This window comes from Thalassophryne amazonica, chromosome 5 (genome assembly GCF_902500255.1).
Source record: "Thalassophryne amazonica chromosome 5, fThaAma1.1, whole genome shotgun sequence".
Lineage (NCBI taxonomy): Eukaryota > Metazoa > Chordata > Actinopteri > Batrachoidiformes > Batrachoididae > Thalassophryne > Thalassophryne amazonica.
Window position 1 is genome coordinate 7,608,596 of NC_047107.1, and position 11,953 is coordinate 7,620,548.

At 35.1% G+C, this 11,953-nt stretch overlaps 1 pseudogene; it reads right to left on the reverse strand.

The window, feature by feature from the left end:
- Positions 1-9,290: 9,290 nt before the first annotated feature.
- LOC117509716 lies at positions 9,291-10,086 on the reverse strand (annotated as a pseudogene).
- Between the last annotated feature and the right edge of the window lie 1,867 nt (positions 10,087-11,953).

Here is an 11,953-nt window from a genome sequence, read left to right on the forward strand (position 1 = left end):
ACTGAGGTCCAACAGAACAATCACAGAGATAAGTCCACTGTCCGAAGCCATAAGAAGATCATTTGTAACCTTCACTAATGCTGTTTCTGTACTATGATGAATTCTAAAACCTGACTGAAACTCTTCAAATAGACCATTCCTCTGCAGGTGATCAGTTAGCTGTTTTACAACTACCCTTTCAAGAATTTTTGAGAGAAAAGGAAGGTTGGAGATTGGCCTATAATTAGCTAAGATAGCTGGGTCAAATGATGGCTTTTTAAGTAATGGTTTAATTACTGCCACCTTAAAGGCCTGTGGTACATAACCAACTAACAAAGATAGATTGATCATATTTAAGATTGAAGCATTAAATAATGGTAGGACTTCCTTGAGCAGCCTGGCAGGAATGGGGTCTAATAAGCATGTTGATGGTTTGGATGAAGTAACTAATGAAAATAACTCAGACAGAACAATCTGAGAGAAAGAGTCTAACCAAATACCGGCATCACTGAAAGCAGCCAAAGATAACGATACATCTTTGGGATGGTTATGAGTAATTTTTTCTCTAATAGTCAAAATTTTGTTAGCAAAGAAAGTCATGAAGTCATCACTAGTTAAAGTTAATGGAATACTCAGCTCAATAGAGCTCTGACTCTTTGTCAGCCTGGCTACAGTGCTGAAAAGAAACCTGGGGTTGTTCTTATTTTCTTCAATTAGTGATGAGTAGAAAGATGTCCTAGCTTCACGGAGGGCTTTCTTATAGAGCAACAAACTCTTTTTCCAGGCTAAGTGAAGATCTTCTAAATTAGTGAGATGCCATTTCCTCTCCAACTTACGGGTTATCTGCTTTAAGCTACGAGTTTGTGAGTTATACCACGGAGTCAGACACTTCTGATTTAAAGCTCTCTTTTTCAGAGGAGCTACAGCATCCAAAGTTGTCTTCAATGAGGATGTAAAACTATTGACAAGATACTCTAGCTCCCTTACAGAGTTTAGGTAGCTACTCTGCTCTGTGTTGGTATATGACATTAGAGAACATAAAGAAGGAATCATATCCTTAAACCTAGTTACAGCGCTTTCTGAAAGACTTCTAGTGTAATGAAACTTATTCCCCACTGCAGGGTAGTCCATCAGGGTAAATGTAAATGTTATTAAAAAATGATCAGACAGAAGGGAGTTTTCAGGGAATACTGTTAAGTCTTCTATTTCCATACCATAAGTCAGAACAAGATCTAAAATATGATTAAAGTGGTGGGTGGACTCATTTACTTTTTGAGCAAAGCCGATAGAGTCTAATAATAGATTAAATGCAGTGTTGAGGCTGTCATTCTCAGCATCTGTGTGGATGTTAAAATCGCCCACTATAATTATCTTATCTGAGCTAAGCACTAAGTCAGACAAAAGGTCTGAAAATTCACAGAGAAACTCACAGTAACGACTAGGTGGACGATAGATAATAACAAATAAAACTGGTTTTTGGGACTTCCAATTTGGATGGACAAGACTAAGAGACAAGCTTTCAAATGAATTAAAGCTCTGTCTAGGTTTTTGATTAATTAATAAGCTGGAATGGAAGATTGCTGCTAATCCTCCGCCCCGGCCCGTGCTACGAGCATTCTGACAGTTAGTGTGACTCGGGGGTGTTGACTCATTTAAACTAACATATTCATCCTGCTGTAACCAAGTTTCTGTTAGGCAGAATAAATCAATACGTTGATCAATTATTATATCATTTACCAACAGGGACTTAGAAGAAAGAGACCTAATGTTTAATAGACCACATTTAACTGTTTTAGTCTGTGGTGCAATTGAAGGTGCTATATTATTATTATTTTTTTTTATTTTTATGCTTAAATAGATTTTTGCTAGTTATTGGTGGTCTGGGAGCAGGCACCGTCTCTACGGGGATGGGGTAATAAGGGGATGGCAGGGGGAGAGAAGCTGCAGAGAGGTGTATAAGACCACTGCTCTGCCTCCTGGTCCCAACGCTAGACAGTCACAGTTTGGAGGATCCAAAAAAATTGGCCAGATTTCTAGAAATGAGAGCTGCTCCCTCTAAAGTGGGATGGATGCCGTTTCTCCTAACAAGACCAGGTTTTCCCCAGAAGTTTTGCCAATTATCAATGAAGCCCACCTCATTTTTTGGACACCACTCAGACAGCCAGCAATTCAAGGAGAACATGCGGCTAAACATGTCACTCCCGGTCTGATTGGGGAGGGGCCCAGAGAAAACAACAGAATCCGACATTGTTTTTGCAAAGTTACACACCGATTTAATGTTAATTTTAGTGACCTCCGATTGGCGTAACCGAGTGTCATTACTGCCGACGTGAATTACAATCTTACCAAATTTACGCTTAGCCTTAGCCAGCAATTTCAAATGTCCTTCGATGTCGCCTGCTCTGGCCCCCGGAAGACAATTGACAATGGTTGCTGGTGTCGCTAACTTCACATTTCTCAAAACAGAGTCGCCAATAACCAGAGTTTGATCCTCGGTGGGTGTGTCGTCGAGTGGGGAAAAACGGTTAGAGATGTGAACGGGTTGACGGTGTACACGGGGCTTCTGTTTAGGGCTACGCTTCCTCCTCACAGTCACCCAGTCAGCCTGCTTTCCCGACTGCACGGGATCTGCCAGGGGGGAAATAACGGCGGCTAAGCTACCTTGGTCCGCACCGACTACAGGGGCCTGGCTAGCTGTAGAATTTTCCACGGTGCGGAGCCGAGCCTCCACTTCGCCCAGCCTGGCCTCCAAAGCTACGAATAAGCTGCACTTATTACAAGTACCATTACTGCTAAAGGAGGCCGAGGAATAACTAAACATTTCACACCCAGAGCAGAAAAGTGCGGGAGAGACAGGAGAAGCCGCCATGCTAAATCGGCTAAGAGCTAGTAGCTACGCTAAGCTAGCGGATTCCCAAAAACACACAAAGTGAATAATGTGCAAATAATCCAGAGGTGATTCAGCAGAAGGAGTGCCCCAATCAAGGCACCAAACAGGCCATGAAGCAGCACAGGCAACGCACGACAACGGTGCTAAAATAAAAAAAATAAATAAATTAAAAAAAAATATATATATAAAAACGAAAGCGTTAGCAAGCTAGTTAGCCTGCCAACGCTAATGAAAGTTAGCTGATAAAAGTGCTCCGTCGCGATGTTTCAACCGTTAGAGGTCTTCCTTAGGCGTTGGAGCACAGTAAAAAGTAAAAAAAAAAAAAAAAAAAAAAAAAAATTAAAAAGTAAAAAAGTAAAAAAGTCTTGAAAAAGACTGTTAATCAAAGAAATAGTGTTTTCTAATTGTGTATTATCTGAATTATGTTAAATTAAAGAGTAATTTAAAAATAATTATTGAATTTGTTTTTATAGAATAATTTAAAAAAGTGTCTTTATTGTCATTTTTGGAAGATTTGTTTAATGGAGTAATCAAAGAAATAATGTTTTCTAATTGTGTATTATCTGAATTATGTTAAATTAAAGAGTAATTAAAACATAATTATTGAATTTGTTTTTATAGAATAATTAAAAAAATAAGTGTGTCTTTATTGTAATTTTTGGATGATTTGTTTAATGGAGTAATCAAAGACATAGTGTTTTCTAATTGTGTATTATGTGAATTATGTTAAATTAAAGAGTATTTAAAACATAATTATTGAATGATTTGTTTTTTATACAATAATTAAAAATAATTGTGTCTTTACTGTAATTATTGGATGAATTCTTTAATGGAGTAATCAAAGAAATAGTGTTTTCTAACTGTGTCTTACCTGAATTATGTTAAATTAAAGAGTAATTAAAACATAGTTATTGAATGATTTGTTTTTTTTTATAGAATAATTAAAAATTATTGTGTCTTTATTGTAATTACTGGATGATTTGTTTAATGGTGTAATCAAGTAATAGTGTTTTCTAATTGTGTATTATCTGAATTATGTTAAATGAAAGAGTAATTAAAACATAATTATTGAATTTTTTTTATAGAATAATTAAAAAATAAGTGTATCTTTATTGTAATTTTTGGATGATTTGTTTAATGGAGTAATCAAAGAAATAGTGTTTTCTAATTGTGTATTATGTGAGTTATGTTAAAATAAAGAGTAATTAAAAATATAATTATTGAATGATTTGTTTTTTATGGAATAATTAAAAATAATTGTGTCTTTATTGTAATTATTGGATGATTTGTTTAATGGAGTAATCAAAGAAATAGTGTTTTCTAAGTGTGTATTATCTGAATTATGTTAAATTAAACAGTAATTTAAAAATAATTATTGAATTATTTGTTTTTTATAGAATAATTAAAAAAGTAATTGTGTATTTTTGTAATTATTGGATGATTTGTTTAATGGAGTAATCAAAGAAATAGTGTTTTCTAATTGTGTATTATCTGAATTATGTTAAATTAAAGAGTAATTAAAAACATAATTATTGAATGATTTGTTTTTTTATAGAATAATTAAAAATAATTGTGTCTTTATTGTAATTACTGGATGATTTGTTTAATGGAGTAATCAAAGAAACAGTGTTTTCTAATTGTGTATTATCTGAATTATGTTAAATTAAAGAGTAATTAAAACATAATTATTGAATTTGTTTTTATAGAATAATTAAAAAATAAGTGTCTTTATTGTAATTTTTGGATGATTTTTTTAATGGAGTAATCAAAGAAATAGTGTTTTCTAATTGTGTATTATGTGAATTATGTTAAATTAAAGAGTAATTAAAAACACAATTATTGAATGATTTGTTTTTATAGAATAATTAAAAAATAATTGTGTCTTTATTGTAATTATTGGATGATTTGTTTAATGGAGTAATCAAAGAAATAGTGTTTTCTAAGTGTGTATTATCTGAATTATGTTAAATTAAAGAGTAATTAAAACATAATTATTGTATTTGTTTTTATAGAATAATTAAAAAATAAGTGTGTCTTTATTGTAATTTTTGGATGATTTGTTTAATGGAGTAATCAAAGAAATAGTGTTTTCTAATTGTGTATTATGTGAATTATGTTAAATTAAAGAGTAATTAAAAACATAATTATTGAATGATTTGTTTTTTTATAGAATAATTAAAAATAATTGTGTCTACTGTAATTATTGGATGAATTATTTAATGGAGCAATCAAAGAAATAGTGTTTTCTATTTGTGTCTTATCTGAATTACGTTAAATGAAAGAGTAATTGAAACATAATTATTGAATGATTTGTTTTTTTTTATAGAATAATTAAAAATAATTGTGTCTTTATTGTAATTACTGGATGATTTGTTTAATGGAGTAATCAAAGAAATAGTGTTTTCTAATTGTGTATTATCTGAATTATGTTAAATTAAAGAGTAATTCAAACATAATTATTGAATTTATTTTTATAGAATAATTAAAAAATAAGTGTGTCTTTATTGTAATTTTTGGATGATTTGTTTAATGGAGTAATCAAAGAAATAGTGTTTTCTAATTGTGTATTATGTGAATTATGTTAAATTAAAGAGTAATTAAAAAAATAATTATTGAATGATTTGTTTTTTTTATAGAATAATTAAAAATAATTGTGTCTTTACTATAATTATTGGATGAATTCTTTAATGGAGTAATCAAAGAAATAGTGTTTTCTAATTGTGTCTTATCTGAATTATGTTAAATTAAAGAATAATTAAAACATAATTATTGAATGATTTGTTTTTTTTATAGAATAATTAAAAATAATTGTGTCTTTACTGTAATTCCTGGATGATTTGTTTAATGGAGTAATCAAAGGAACTGTGTTCTCTAATTGTGTATTATCTGAATTATGTTAAATTAAAGAGCAATTAAAAACACAATTATTGAATGATTTGTTTTTTTATAAAATAATTAAAAATAAGTGTGTATTTATTGTAATTTTTGGATGATTTGTTTAATAAAGTAGTCAAAGAAATAGTGTTTTCTAATGAACAAAGGAATGGATGAACAAAAATGAACAAACAGCTCTCTACTTTTAAGATTAACAACTCTCTACTTTTAAGATTAAGCTTAAAACTTTCCTTTTTGATAAAGCTTATAGTTAGGGCTGGGTCAGGTGACCCTGAACAATCCCTTAAGTATGCTGCTATAGATTTAGACTGCTGGGGGGTTTCCCATGATGCAACCAGTGTTTCTTTTTATTCACCTCTTTTTGCTCTGTATGCACCACTCTGCTTTAAATCATTCATGATTGATCTCTGCTCTCTTCCACAGCATGTGTTTTTCCTGATTCTATCCCCTCAGCCCCAACCAGTCCCAGCAGAAGACTGCCCCTCCCTGAGCCTGGTTCTGCTGGAGGTTTCTTCCTGTTAAAAGGGAGTTTTTCCTTCCCACTGTCACCAAGTGCTTGCTCATAGGGGGTCAGTTTGACCGTTGGGGTTTTTTCTGTAATTATTGTATGGCTTTTGCCTTACAATATAAAGTGCCTTGGGGCAACTGTTTGTTGTGATTTGGCGCTATATAAATAAAATTGATTTGATTTGATTTAATCGTATTATCTGAATTATGTTAAATTAAAGAGTAATTAAAAACATAATTATTGAATGATTTGTTTTTTATAGAATAATTAAAAAATAAATGTGTCTTTATTGTAATTATTGGATGATTTGTTTAATGGAGTAATCAAAGAAATATTGTTTTCTAATTGTATTATCTGAATTATGTTAAATTAAAGAGTAATTAAAAAAAATAATTATTGAATGATTTGTTTTTATAGAATAATTAAAAATAATTGTGTATTTACTGTAATAAAATAAACAGTGTTTTCTAATTGTGTATTATCTGAATTATGTTAAATTAAAGAGTAATTAAAAACATAATTATTAAATGATTTGTTTTTTATAAAATAATTAAAAATAAGTGTGTCTTTATTGTAATTTTTGGATGATTTGTTTAATGGAGTAATCAAAGAAATAGTTTTTTCTAATTGTGTATTATCTGAATTATGCTAAATTAAACAGTAATTAAAAACATAATTATTGAATGATTTGTTTTTTTTATAGAATAATTAAAAAATAAACAGAATTCTTTAAAACAAAGTCTTTTGACGTAATTAAAGAAATTGTTTTATTGTTTCTGAATTATCTTAAATTAAAGAGTAATTAAAAAACACAAGTATTGGATGATTTGTTTTATGGAATAATTAAATGGAATTATTTAAAACAACGTCTATTTACAGTAAAACAAACTAAGATGAATCTTTAATTTCTGTAACAGATTAATAATTAAAAGTTAAAAAAAATAAATTAGTCGAGGGCCAGTTTTTTGCAAAGTATCACTGTTCTTTTTCTTTGCAGAGCAGGACTCAGTAAAATCTCACGCAGACGTGCAGAGGGGGCAGTTGTATGCACGTGACTGGGTACTGTGCATGTGTGTGGGTGTGTGTGGTTGTGAGGTTTGTGCGTGTGTGTGCTATTAGTGTGTGTGCTGCATTTTATCAGGTGTATTTCACGTTAGTCGTTAAAGCCAGCAGGAAGAAGCTGGTGTTTTGTCCCTCTGTTATTTAAATAAACAAGTCCCACCTCCTAACCCATATTCCACAATGAAATTATAATCTTGAGAAAACTCACTTTCCAGACGGGAGCCGTCCTCGGTGACACCAGACCGGGGGCTCTTGTCCCGAGGAGATGTCATTCCTATTGAGAAGCCAGCCTTCCGCGCAACTGCACATGCACACGCAGTTCTCTTGACCCAGATTCTCACCTATCCCCCGTTGGGGTTGACGTGCCTCTCTTTACCGCACAACTGTCCATTTCTTTCTGCAACAAACTACCTGACCGAGCGGCTGAAGAAAACCCACGTAACTTTTGTTTTTGCATGTAAATACGACAGCAATAAGTGTCTTTTCAATTTAAAAAATTTAAAATTTGCATGTGCACGCTGTATTTACAGCACAATATTGTCGGGACGCGCAACTCGACAGAACATTGACACTTGGACACTCTCACCAAAGGAAACTCACATAGGTTTTGTCTTTGCATGAAAATACAACAGTACCAAGTCTCTTCTCAATTTTAAAAAGTTTTTCCCTTTAGCCCACAAAATGGCAAAGCAAAATAGATCACAGAATAAATACATGATAAAATAACTAATAAATCAAAGCTGGAGCAGATGGTGGAAAAAGGAAAGAGGGAAAAATGGAATCCAAGCCCGGTTAGGGCCAAATCCTGACATATAGAAGAAGAAAAAAAAACAACAAGGTAACCAACCTTCCATGAACTATATTCCCTGCCTCAGACACTGTGCCTCATTCATCTCCAACAGCCATGAATCTTCATAAGAACTAGATTTTGTCTGATTGAAAGAAGCATACAATCCTTTCTCAAGCAGCAGAAAATATTTATTTCATAATAGCACAGAGAAAATTAAAGTAAGTCAGATACTCCATCATAATATATTCCTTCATTTTTAAGAATCTACAGGTCGAGGTTCAGCAGTTATTTATGGCTTGTTGAAGTGCAGACAGAGGTTCATTTCTTCACTCCATCTTCCCCTCTCTGTCTGTTAACAATCAGGCTCAGTGGAATGACACGGCGAAGATACAGCTGTCCTCTCCTTGCAGACTTCCAACTCCCAGCGTGACATTTGTTGTTGGTCTTTACTCTTAATTATCACATTTTATGTGTTCTTTCTTTTATATTGATATTGTTGTTGAAACTGTGATGATATTTGTTAATCCAATGAGTTCACCTCCTTCTTGTGGAGGAGTGAAAAGCTGACAAAGTGAAAAAAGAACAGTGTTGTCCACTGAACACTAACATCTGCACTCATGAGGTTTTGGTGGTCAAACTCATAAGAACTTGATGAGTGACATCGTTGGCTGGAGGGAACAAAGCAGCATTTCCAAAAGAACCTGGAGTTTATCAGGTCTGACAAATGGCTGAACGTCTGCCAGACATGACGAGTCTGTTGCTTTAACAAATTTAATTTCGCTCTGTCCAATTCTGTATGATAAACAGCAGGACAACTTGTAGATTTTGTGACGCACACTGTGTGATAACATGGAATGTGTGCAGTCAGTGACCCTGAGTTTGAAGGTTTTTGGTCCAGGACAGTTACCAAAGAGAAAATTGTGTGTCACTTTCAGTTCACTGTTATCATGTGCAAATATTTGTGCAAGATGGCAGGAAGTTTTGCAAAAAATCGCTACTTTACAGTATCAGGTCACAGTACAGTCAGAGTGAAACAGCACAGACAGAGAAATGATCATCAGTTAAGGACATTTTAACGGGATTTCTTCACTGCCTTTCAAAGTCAGTTCTTTACTGACATACAATAAATAAGTTGTTTGTTCATTTTTATGTTGTTGTCTTTATGTTTAAAGACTAACTTTGTTTTCTTGCTTGTTGCTGTGTCTGGGTTTGGCTCTCTGCAGACAACAGCAGAGGTAGAACATGAGGACGGGTCTGATGGTCTGGTCTTTGAGGCCGTAGATAAGAACGCTCAGACACCTGGGGAACAGGTAAACACACACATACAGAACACGTTTGAGCCGAGAAATTGTGACTTTGTCTCGGGTTTTGGACAGTGATATGATTGTGACTGAGTGCAGAGTGGAGCAGAGACTGAGGCCCAGCTGGACCAGATGAAGCAGCAGCGTGTTACGAGCCTTTCGGGCTGAAGCTTGGTCTACGGAGGCTGATCTGGCAGCGAGCACCACACTGATATAAGAGAAGCTGATCACCACAGCAACGAGCACAAAGAGGACGCACGTGTAGGCCAAGTTATATTGATAAGACAAAGGGCCGATCATCATGTCTGTGTCTGTACAAACTGTGGCCATCTGCAGATTGTCTTCAAGTGGAGACTCTAACAGTAAAAGAACTCTCATGCAGACATTTAGAAGACTGAAGTTCAGAAGCAGCCAGTGCGTAGAGTAACTGGCTCTGTGCGAGCAGTGCAGTGTCTGCTAACAGCAGGTTATACAGAAGGTTGTAACGAGGAGTCTCACGAAACACCGCTTTACTCCTCAGTGTGAATAACATCATCCCATTAATGAAGAGGAACAAACAGCATGGCAAGGAACAGAGCACGGTGAACAGAACATATTCCACCAGCAAGTCACCCTGAAGTCCAGCAAACACATTTATCTGAGACTGATTTGAATATGACATCGTGGAAAATCATTTCAGGCCCAGAACATAGATAAACCTGCTGATGTCACTGGAGGAGAAAAACACAATAACACTACTTCAGGATGATTTCTTCAGGAATGAAAACATGTCATCTTTGGAGCTGGGATGTCTGCAAAATTCTCAAATGAGCCCCAAAATCCCCCACACCAGTTGTTTTCCTGTGGCACAGATCAGAGTGTGAGAGGCTCAGTGTGTGTGTGGGCAGAGCTGCTCTGCACACTCTGAGTCTATATGCACCGTGGCACTGCACTGATGTCACGTGACACCATCACATGTGCATGTTTACATCAGTAATTGGTGATGTCATCTTCATGAAGACCATCACACACTGTACTCGACGTTTCGTGTGCTGCTCAAGTTCATGACAGTTTAATGCTATGAGATGCCTCAGGAAGGGAGCCCCCATTCACCCCAAAACAATTCACTTAGTCATTAAATATTTCCGAAATGGAAAATTAAGGTTAAAGGTTGTGTAGTTTCCCTTTGAAGGCTGAGAATGTAATTAAGGGGATTCAGAGAGTGGACACTGGTCAGAGGGTTTTGCTACAGTGAGGAAAAGAAGTATTTGAACACCCTGCAGTTTTCATGGAGGGGTCTGAAATTTTCATCTTAGGTGCATGTCCACTGTGAGAGACATAATCTAATATATATATATATATATATATATATATATATATTTTTTTTTTTCTGAAAATCACAATGTATGATTTTTTTAATAATTTATTTGTATGGTCCCTCCCCCCTCTGCACTTTGTTACCATAAGACTCCCTTCTAAATGAAGAACCCACCCCATTGTGTCCTTCTTGCAATATGTTTGGAAGAGGGTTGCATTTTTATTAGGTTTTAACCCTAATCTCCATATGGCTGCCTCTATTTGGCATAACCCAAGTATGTGTATTGAAAAATCCCCATTTATTTGGGGCTCCTGGGTAGAGAGGGGGATCTTGGTTTTGAGAGATCTGAATGAAGGGGGAACCTTTAAATCGTTCACAGACCTTCGTACACAATTTGGATTACCTCAAAATCAATTCTGGAGATACCTACAACTGTGACATTTGTTGTGCCACACCTTTGGATCGCTTACTTGTCCTCCCTATGATGTAGATTGGTTTACCCAAGCGCTGGAGGTGTTTGGAAAGGGTTTTAGGGCTTCGGTGTATTATTCAATACTACTTGGGAGTTTGGAAAAGAGCCCCTCGACCCTTAAGTTAGCATGGGAAACGGATCTCAATTCGCGTTTTACTGATGCTGAATGGGTTACAGTTTTGCGAAATGGTAAAAAATTGTCAAGCGAGCTAAGGACACGTCTTGTACAATTTAAAATACTGAATAGGATTTACTGGACACCTTATAAATTGTACAGAGTGAAACTAGCTCAATCTCCCATTTGCTGGAAGTGCAGAGGAGGGGAGGGTACACTTATCCACATGATATGGAGCTGTCCTAAGATCCAGGATTTTTTGGGGGAAGTTCATCAGTATGTTATGCAGGTCATTAAACATGATGTACCCTTCTCCCAGAGATTATTTACACTGGGTGATCCTTCTGTTCTCGACTCCCTTCCCTCCCATGATGCCGAGTGGGCACATACGGCCCTGATGGTGGGCCGTAAACTTATAACCTCCCATTGGAAATCTTCCTCTGCCCCATCAGTGGCATTATGGCACAAGGAGCTGGGTAAACTAGCTGCTCTGGAGGGCCTTTCATTTAAACTTCTGGACAAAAAAGATAGTTTTCACTTGAAGTGGGACTCCTACCTTGCCAGTTTAAACAGGCAGGTGTAAAATGGTGAGACCGGCTACTCGTTATAGATTCCATCACTGGGTGTTTTTGTATGTGTTTGTT